Genomic DNA, 9,704 nt, shown 5'->3' with positions numbered 1-9,704 from the left:
ATTTTATTAGAGTAATATAATTTGGTCATTGTTTTACACTAGTAGGGAACCCGCGCGATGCGGCGGCGACAATTTAACACGTGATGCTTGTTTTGCTATTAGTTTATCAATACTCTCGTGATATATAGTATAACATGTTTGTTGTTTTTCTTATCCGTAACATCGGTGTGGAGAATTAGTTGTTTTGACCCGAATCCATTACAACGCCCACCCATTTTTCTACTTAGGGCCAATACACATAACCACTTTCACATGAATGATAAACAGGCCACAACAAGATATTTTTCAATTAATTTTGTTACTTTTTTTGGCAAACTGATAAAATAAAAATAAGTTTTCATCAATGGTTTACAGTACGGTTGTCTTTTCAGAAAAACAAGTATGTTTTTATGAAAGTCGAAGTGGATAAAATTAAAGTACAACAAATGAGCACTAACGCATGGCAAAACAAAAAAAAAATAATTTTTTCCATTCCTTGACTCAATTAGATAATAATGTCACCTAGGTTATTTGTATGTTAACAATGGTCTTGTTACAATGAAGACAGTGTCCTATGCTATTATTTTCGAACGGCCAGTTGTCCTTTGGCATTAAGTGTATGAATCATGAATGTTATTGCAAAATGCCGATAAAATGGTGCCTAACTCAGAACCCTTCAGAATCTCTTGAGCTTTTTGAACCTCTTAATATGTTACAATAGTTTTATAAGATACATTAAAATATACTTTCGTACATACAATGGCACCAAAAGTGAAAGTAATTAGATTTCGTGTAAGGCTCCAAACACAAAAGAGCGGTGTTCTCAATTTTTCATGGTGTTATGTTTTCGATTTCCATGCTAGTCAGTATTTTATGGTTAAGTTTACATAGTTAAGTAATTGCAAAACAACTAACTTATGCTTCCTAACATACAATCTATTTGATTAGTGTCTGGTGAGGTTAACGGTAACATCCTCGACCACGATGGTGGCTGCTAATAAAGTACGCAACCTCTAGTTGTATGACATGAGTGGTTAGCCTTTGGCCAAACAATGCTTCACCATTGGATCAGGGGCATCTTCCTGTTTGCACTTGTAACCCAGCTTTAGCCCAATCAGGTTCCATTTACTTGTAGCCTGGAACATGTGTTTTTTTCTTTGAGCTTTAGGTGGTCTGCACATTCAGTACAAACATTTTAATATTCATCGAAAAAAGTTACTAATAGATCAATGGTAGCCTTTAACCTTGACCGACTTAATTAAAATAGTAACCTTGACCCGTGACTGGTTTATTAAAAATGGTACTCTCTAGTTACTAAAAATGATAACTTGATCTGATTATTAAAAATGATAACTTGACTTATTTATTAAAGATGGTGAAATGGGTCAACCGGTTAAAAAAAATTACTAAAAACATTGGTTCAATGGATCAAAAACGGAAATAACATTCAAATATCAAAAAATCGATAAAAAGTAGTTGTGGGTCGATCCCACACCAAAACACCTTAGTTACCCTATTACCTTCCCGATTGCAGATTGACCCACAGACATTTTACCACCTCTATGACTTGCAACTATGGACACAATAGGTAAGTCCATGTTAGGAATAGGAAGTTATTCAGCAGAAGCACCACAATAGCATTGGTAATTCCGACAGCCGGCCATGGTAAGTTATTCAGCATCGAACTCGATCAAGTTGTCTAACTTGGAAATTCGAACTTAATGCCCATTTATGCGCTACTTCTGTAACATTAAAAAATCACCTATTATAAACTATAAACTTGTATCATTAAGTTAAATAAAGTAAAAAGAATTACATGAACCACCACAAGGAACTATTTCGTTCCAGATCTGAAAAAAAAACAAAGCATATGTTGTCTTTTACCTTTCCTGAAAATGGCACCATCTGGAGTATGAGTACATTTGGATTTTGGTGACCGTGTCATTAACCTGCCAATTTTTGGTGATACCACTCCTGTTGTCCTCGATCTGGACTTATGACGCACCATTGCCACCAGAATCGATTGTTTCATGGTTCGTTGGAGCTCACCTATCTACGGGATTTACAAGTGGAGAGTAGAATTAAAGAAAAACAGAATGTAGATGAAGTATTTGAACCACAGAACCCCTAATATCTAACCATTAGAATAATCTGAGAATGTAGATGGCGACCGTTAGCAAGAATGCAAGATCAACAAACATGAGAATGATGTAAAAAGCTAGGAGCTTGATGCTAAGTTAAAGAATATCAAGTTACCTTTATAGGCCCGTATTCTACAGCATATGGCATCGGAAAACGTTACTATTGCCGCAATCAGCCTCATTGACCTTAGTCTATCAAGAAAGCCCAACACACAAGTCAATATAATCACTCAACAGTGAATAGGTGCTGGAGAAATGAGAACGGTTCATAAAGAAAATACTGAGACTTACCTAATTAGTCAGCATCGCTGCCCTTTCAGAACCCTAATCCGGCCGGAATCAAACCTACAGCTTCAATCACCACCATCTATTCACCTTCAACCCATCGATTCCGCCATCTCAGTTTCAAACCACCACTCTTCCACTACCGTCTCATGAGCCCTAACCATTAACCCCAGAACTGAAACCACCTGCTGTCTCTATTATTCGCTTTATCTCCCTACTTCTAACCTCCAACTCTTTCAATACGGGGGGGGGGGGGGGGGGGGGGGGATAAAGAGACAAATTTTTAAAAGGTAGGGCATGTTTGGCTAATCTTTTTGAAACAACTTATTGACTTATTGGTTTTTGAAAAGTTATAAGCTCTAGATGGTGTTTGGCAATGAGCTTGTATGTGAGAGGAAAAATGACTTTTCCAAAAAGTCACTCCATACTAACTTTTCTAAAAAGCCAATAAGTCAATAAGTTGTTTCAAAAAGCTTAGACAAACATGCCCGTAATGTTATTGGTTTTGATTAGAAGATCTTTGGAATTCCTATCTAAACTGTATCTATTAATTCATTTAACAATTTAATATTTGTGTAGAAAGACCATTTTGCGCTTTTACTTACTTTATTAAGTTATTGTACTATACGCATAAAATACTTTAATTACTTAAATTTGGTTGATATTCTTGGGAAATGCTTTATAATATAGTAAGTATAGATTATGAGCGCTATGAGGTGTTTAAAGAGTTTTATTTTTCTAAAATTACACTTTCATGAAGACTTCAATAATGTAATATTTAGGTCTAATGTTTTTTTAGTTTCCATCACAATTGTTTGTATATTGCCGTTCTACATGTTGATATATGTTCTTTTCACCATCTTATTCTTTTCTTATGTAATCTTGTGCATCTATGGAGTAAAGCTAGTTACAAAAAGAGATTCCAGATTTAATAGGAACTCTAGCCCCATAATTTCTATTTTTTGCGAGTGTAGTTGGGTGTTAAGTACAACCGATTAAATAGATTGATATATATATATATATATATATATATATATATATATATATATATATATATATATATATTTCATTTATTTGGTCTATTTTATACATCTGATATTAAAAGAAGAGCTAATTGCTCGGATGGTCCCTGTGGTTTCACGTTTTTTCACGTTTAGTCCCCACCTTTTGAAAATAGCATGTATGCTTCCTATGGTTTGTCATTTTGTTACTCGGATAGTCCCCCAACATTTACTTTGGGGACTATCCGAGTAACAAAATGACAAACCATAGGGAGCATACATGTTATTTCCAAACTAACTGACATTTACTCAGGGACTATCCGAGTAACAAAATGATAAACCATAGGGAGCATACCTGCTATTTTCAAAAGGTGAGGACTAAACGTGAAAAAACTTAAAACCACAAGGACCATCCGAGCAATTAACTCTTAAAAGCATGTTGATACTTTTATATGCTTTGATACAAAATTATAATAATAAAACATTATTAACATTTACGTAGGTAATAAGTAATGATACGTTTTTTTCATATCAATTTTTACGTCAACATTGTTATATCATTTCCTTTAAGGCCATCCGTGTAACACACGGATACTTAGACAAGTAATAAATAAATTGAAACAATGTCGTGTATTATGCAATAATAAATAAGTATTTAACAATTTACTAGAGTTTACTTTATCAATATATAATAATTTATTCAAGTTCTACAAAAATAAAATTTGAACTTTTTTTTTTTTGTAATTTATGATGTTATACCAGTCATGTATAGGTGTTTTTTTTTCATTTCTAACTCAAAACTTTTCCTTTTTTTTTGCAATTTAGACCCTTATTTTTTATACTTTTAAATCAAAGTTTTTCAACTGTTATAATTTAACCCAACTCTTTTTTATTTTCAATTTTGGTTTACCATACTTTTCATCTTTTCGGTGTAGGTGGTCGCTAACAGCGGTATAATATTGGTATTACTTGACACTGTTTTACGACAACCGCTGTAATGCAGGGGCTTAATACTAGTATAGTATAAGCGATGTGAAACACAGAAAAACACAACACTATCTATACCTATCACCACCAATATGTATATATAATATGATTTTGTATATGTATATATAATTATGATTTTGTTGAATATATTAATTTAGATACCGAGTTATTGTATATATTTGACTTAATAATATATTTTGAAATAATATTTTAAAGAGTCGGATGCTTGAAATCTTCAAGGTACAAATTTAAAATGTTGGTATTGATTTCAGAAAGAGACAGAGACAACATACAATCGGCAAACAATATTAATATTATAGACTAGAATACAATTTAAATATATCGAATTTGATTAACAAAATTGTGGTGGGATAGAGACACTTGTGGAATTTGTAATCCACCTCTTCCAACAATTATACTAGCAACAAACACCAATCACCTAAATGTTTTGATTTTTAATTAATGAAATCCCGTTACATGTCGAGAAAGTGTGAGGGAAACCATAACATCTTTTTGTAAAATAACCAAAACTGTAATATGTTTTTACCACATAGATCATCCGTGTAAAATATTTCAATAAAAGTTATTTAAATAACAAATTGGAGTTGCATTCTTTTGATGTATAAACATCAAAAAATATTAGTAAAATTTAACTTTATCATACAAATTTATCAGATGTTTGATTATCACATTGTCAATGGGTACCACTTCGGAAAAGGACAAATTACAATAGGATCAGTATTATGGATTTTAATATGACTTTGAATTTTTTATAATAAATTGTGGACTGTGATTTTAACATCCACCATCCAGAATGTAATTTAATTAATAAATAACAATGAAACTTTAAGTAATATGTGTTGTGAAACAATTTGTAACGTAATTCTTAATGTTTTTGTCGTGGATTGTTTTATATGCGGTCAGAATGTTACAGATTGGTATCAGGCATATTATTTTCTTTCGGCACATTGTATATCTCTACAAAAAGTAACTTGGGGTATGTTAGATTAATTTAATAGTCATGTCTTTTCACATGACGCCCTTAAATAATACTTTGATTTAATAAACACATAACATACATGTTAAGCCAACGCCAACCCAACCCAAAAGTCACGTCTGTTATGTTTAAGAATCACGTCTGTTAGAAAAGTTTCTTTTCATATTTCATATTAATTTCTCTATGTCTATACAAATCATGCTGCTTCAATAACGGCTACCACCAATCTAACCAACTTACGCAACCAATAAAAACAATGATGAATAAGAGACCGACACCAAAATACAAACCAACCCACCGCGCCTCTTCATTCTCTTTCCCTGCCCTCCACGTTACGTTTTTCATCACCAAAATATAAACCAACCCAACGCCTTTTTTTTCAAAATCAACTTCCATCTCGCCGGAGACGTAGGTCGGATCCAGAAAGAGAGAGATGATATTTTCACAAAACCACGGCTACTGCCGGAACCGAAAATTAGTCGAATCGGTAGAAAAGTTATGAGAGAAAATACAGATTCTGACGATCCTCTTTTCCCGGAAATCAGATATCTCTATCTCTCGCCGGAAAACCGAAGTGTCGGATATGATTGGCGCCGGATCGAGACTGAAATCGTGTCGGATCTGCTATGGTTATTTTGGTGGTGGCGGTGATGGATGGTGGTTATGCCGGTAGCGGTTGGTGTTGGATGGTGGTTGTGATAGTCGTAGTCAAGACTCAAGAACGTAGCAGATAATCTAGGGAGAGAAGATAGAGAATGAAGTTGTCCTCTGGATTCTGATTTCTGATTGTGAAAAATACCGGAGGCGATACATGGTTTTTGAAAAAGATATGTTTATGTCTTCATGATTTGATATTCTTTTTTTTATAGTGTAGTTATTATCCTTTAAATCTGAAAACCATTGATATTTAGATAGATGCTAATCTTTTTTTTGTAGTGTAGTTTTTATTCTTTAAATCTGAAAACCATAGATATTTTCAAACCGGACTATTTATTGTTTTTCCTGCATATTTAAATCAATTATATTTACTATAAATTTCATGTATAAAATCCAAACTCTATAAAATAGTTTCATTTGTATGTATATAATTTATAATAAACCATCGATTTAAAATTGAATTTTGTTTTCTTCGCTTCTTCATTTTCCTCTCATGTTTCCCTTTCATGGTATGTATTGTTTTTTTAGATAATGTATGATTTATATGAGAGAGAAGAGTGTACTCTCTCATGCTTTGCTTTAGATACAAGCATATAAACCACAAACAAATTAAAGAACGCTTTATGAATTCCATTGAAAGCCGTACGACAAATGATAAAGGATTGAACCATAGATTCATTTTGTGTTTTCCGCTCTTGATATTCATTTAGTTTTCGCTATTGATATTGATTTTTATGTTTTCTGGTCGATGTAAAATTGGTTTGAATATCTTTTGATCATATCACGATTTTATTAAGTTTTGGGTTTTCTTTTCCGGTTGTTAGACCAAGTGCACAACCGTGTCAATAGCATACAGGTACCATGACGAGCCAAATCGATACCAACCGGATTCCCATCGCAACACACGACATGTCCCATGACATCATCTCCAGGGTGCCCGTTCTTGGATGGTTGTCTTTTTAATTTATGAAAAATTAAATACCGTAACTGTCAAAAGAAACTTGAATTTTCTTTAAGATGGCTGCAAATGTTATTTTAGTGACCTTTGATAATCAAATTATTTATGATAATAAACTAATTATTTCGTGTTATATAAATAAAAAATTGATTCTTTATTATATTCTACTACGAAAAATAAAAATCAGATTGTTTTGACTATACTGATTTAATGGAAAGTCAAGAAAGTTTCACTTTAATTATTTTTTTAGGATAATCGTTGCTATAAGAACCATCATTTTTTTACATTCCCTTTTCCAAAAACAAAATTTTAATATTTCAAAATAAATAAAATACTAACTTTTGTTTTGAAAATAAAATCAAAGTAAGTTTTGATTTTAAAGGAAGATTAATAAATATCAGTTTTGACGATAAAGAAAAGTCAAATTATTTAAGTTGCAATTAGGTTGATGCACTGATGCCTCAATTTTCTTCCATGAATCTTTTATTAAATTTGTGTCTAAATGTTAGTTGGACATCATGTTGACGCCTAGACATGTAAATTGTCAATGTATTCCACATTTTTCTATTTTTTAATATGAGAATATATCAATATTGAGTTTTGTTGTGTATGTATTGAGTGGATTGCTTTGCTATAGTTTTGTAGACTGAGATAAAATATAAGAAAAGAATATTTTGTATAAGCTTAATAATTTTACATTTCATATTGTGATACTAAATATATTCTTATGGTGTAGTGTTGTAGACCGGGGATAAAGTATAAGAAAAAAATATTCTACGTAAGCTTAATAATTTCACAACTCATATCGGGATATTAAATACATCCATAATCAACGTCCCGCTGCAACGCGCGGATTCGCGTCAACTCGTGATATATAAAATATATCCGCATACCTTGTATTCTTATTCAAAAATCTACTGTCAATATTATTATCAGATTAATTTTAAGATTCATACGTAGTAGGACATGCCCGATCACTACAATGTTAATATATTTCCTTTACTCCAACAAGACGGAGTATTGTATTTTTTTTATTTAGCGTGGTATGGATTTTCATTTAAAAGATATATTTACAAATATATATATATATATATATATATATATATATATATATATAGGGGATGGTTCAAATGAAAACCACTTTTATTGTGAAAACTCGAAAACTAACTAAAAAAAGCCTAAAAAACACACAAAAAAAAATTTTTTTTTTCAATTTTTTTTTATAAAAATCGCTAGTTTTTATATATAAAAAAAACTTTTTTTCAAAAAAAAAAAAAAAAAATTTGTGTAGTGCACATGTGTAATAATACACATGTGTAGTACACATACATATGTGCAGTATTACACATGTGCACTACACAAATTTTTTTTTTTTTTTTTTTGAAAATTTTTTTTATATTAAAAAACCTGCGAAATTTTGATTGCAAAAAAAAAAAAAATTAAAAATTTTTTTTTTGTATGTTTTTTTGGCTTTTTTTAATTAGTTTTCGAGTTTTCACAATAACTAGTGGTTTTCATTTGAAGCTTCTCCTATATATATATATATATATATATAGGACAAAGATCCGTTAGGAATCACCCTTTATTGCGAGAACCAGTGTGAACACAAACAGTAATTCCTAAAAAAATCTAAAAAACACCCAAAATTTTTTTTATTTGTTTACTATTTTTTTGGAAAAATCGCTATATGTTGTTAATAAAAAAATAAAAAAAATTCAAAAAATAAAATAAAATTTCGAGTAACAGTTATCCATGCACGTATTATTTCTTTGTCAAATTCCGTAATTCGTTACAAATAATAGTCAATTTCACTTTCATTTACACTACCACGTATAATACACTACTTTTTACGTTAACAATATTAGAAATGCACATGTGCATCTATATGTATCAACATGAAATAAGGTGTTTTGGTACACTAATTTCTCTTTCATGTATCATTCCATCCATAATACACAAGCATGCACATGTGTATTTTTGTCATTTCTTTGACAAATTCCGTAATTTATTACACATATTTGACAATTGCACTTTCATTTACACTACCATATGTAATACACTATTTTTTACATTACGAATATTAGGGATGCACATGTGCATTTATATGTATGAACATTAAATAAGGTGTTTTGGTACAATACTTTGAATACACTTTCCATTTCATCTATCATACCATCCATAATACACTACCATTACCTCCTACCATCCATAATACAATATCATTACCTGCTACCATCTATAATACAATACCATTAACAATATTTTCACTTTATTACATGTATGTAAACACCATTTATACCATCCAATAAACATATTACATCATAAATTGACAACTATAACCAAACCATCAACCACTAGATTTAACTAACCAAAAAACATGTATATGGGCCTACTTCTCCATTCAAAATCACAAATTTTTGTACCAAAACACATTATATCATGGTTATATCTAATGATGCACATGTGCATTTTGAATATTGATAATGTAAAAAGTAGTGTATTACTAATGGTATTGTAAATTAAAGTGCAATTGTCTATTCCTGATAACGTATTATCGAATTTGTCGAAGTAATGATAAATATGCACATGTGCATGGATAACTGTTACTCGAAAAAAAAAGTTTTTTTTATGGTAACGAAATATAGAGATTTTTTTTAAAAAATATTAAAAAAAAATTTTGAGTGCTTTTTTGATTTTTT

The 9,704-nt window shown here is 30.9% G+C and overlaps 1 long non-coding RNA gene across 2 annotated transcripts; it reads right to left on the bottom strand.

Moving 5' to 3' along the window:
* Positions 1-739: 739 nt before the first annotated feature.
* LOC110940754 lies at positions 740-2,646 on the bottom strand. Of its 2 annotated transcripts, none has more exons than XR_002593522.2 (5): positions 2,412-2,646; positions 2,236-2,312; positions 1,864-2,130; positions 1,500-1,721; positions 740-1,152 (listed from the first exon to the last, which is right to left on the bottom strand). It is a non-coding gene; the product is annotated as an uncharacterized LOC110940754 (long non-coding RNA). The 2 variants fall into 2 exon arrangements; XR_002593521.2 differs by having other exon boundaries at positions 1,864-2,032.
* Between the last annotated feature and the right edge of the window lie 7,058 nt (positions 2,647-9,704).

This window comes from Helianthus annuus, chromosome 5 (genome assembly GCF_002127325.2).
Source record: "Helianthus annuus cultivar XRQ/B chromosome 5, HanXRQr2.0-SUNRISE, whole genome shotgun sequence".
NCBI lineage: Eukaryota > Viridiplantae > Streptophyta > Magnoliopsida > Asterales > Asteraceae > Helianthus > Helianthus annuus.
Note: the sequence above shows the minus strand (reverse complement) of the source record. Positions and strands in the feature narration are given on the sequence as shown.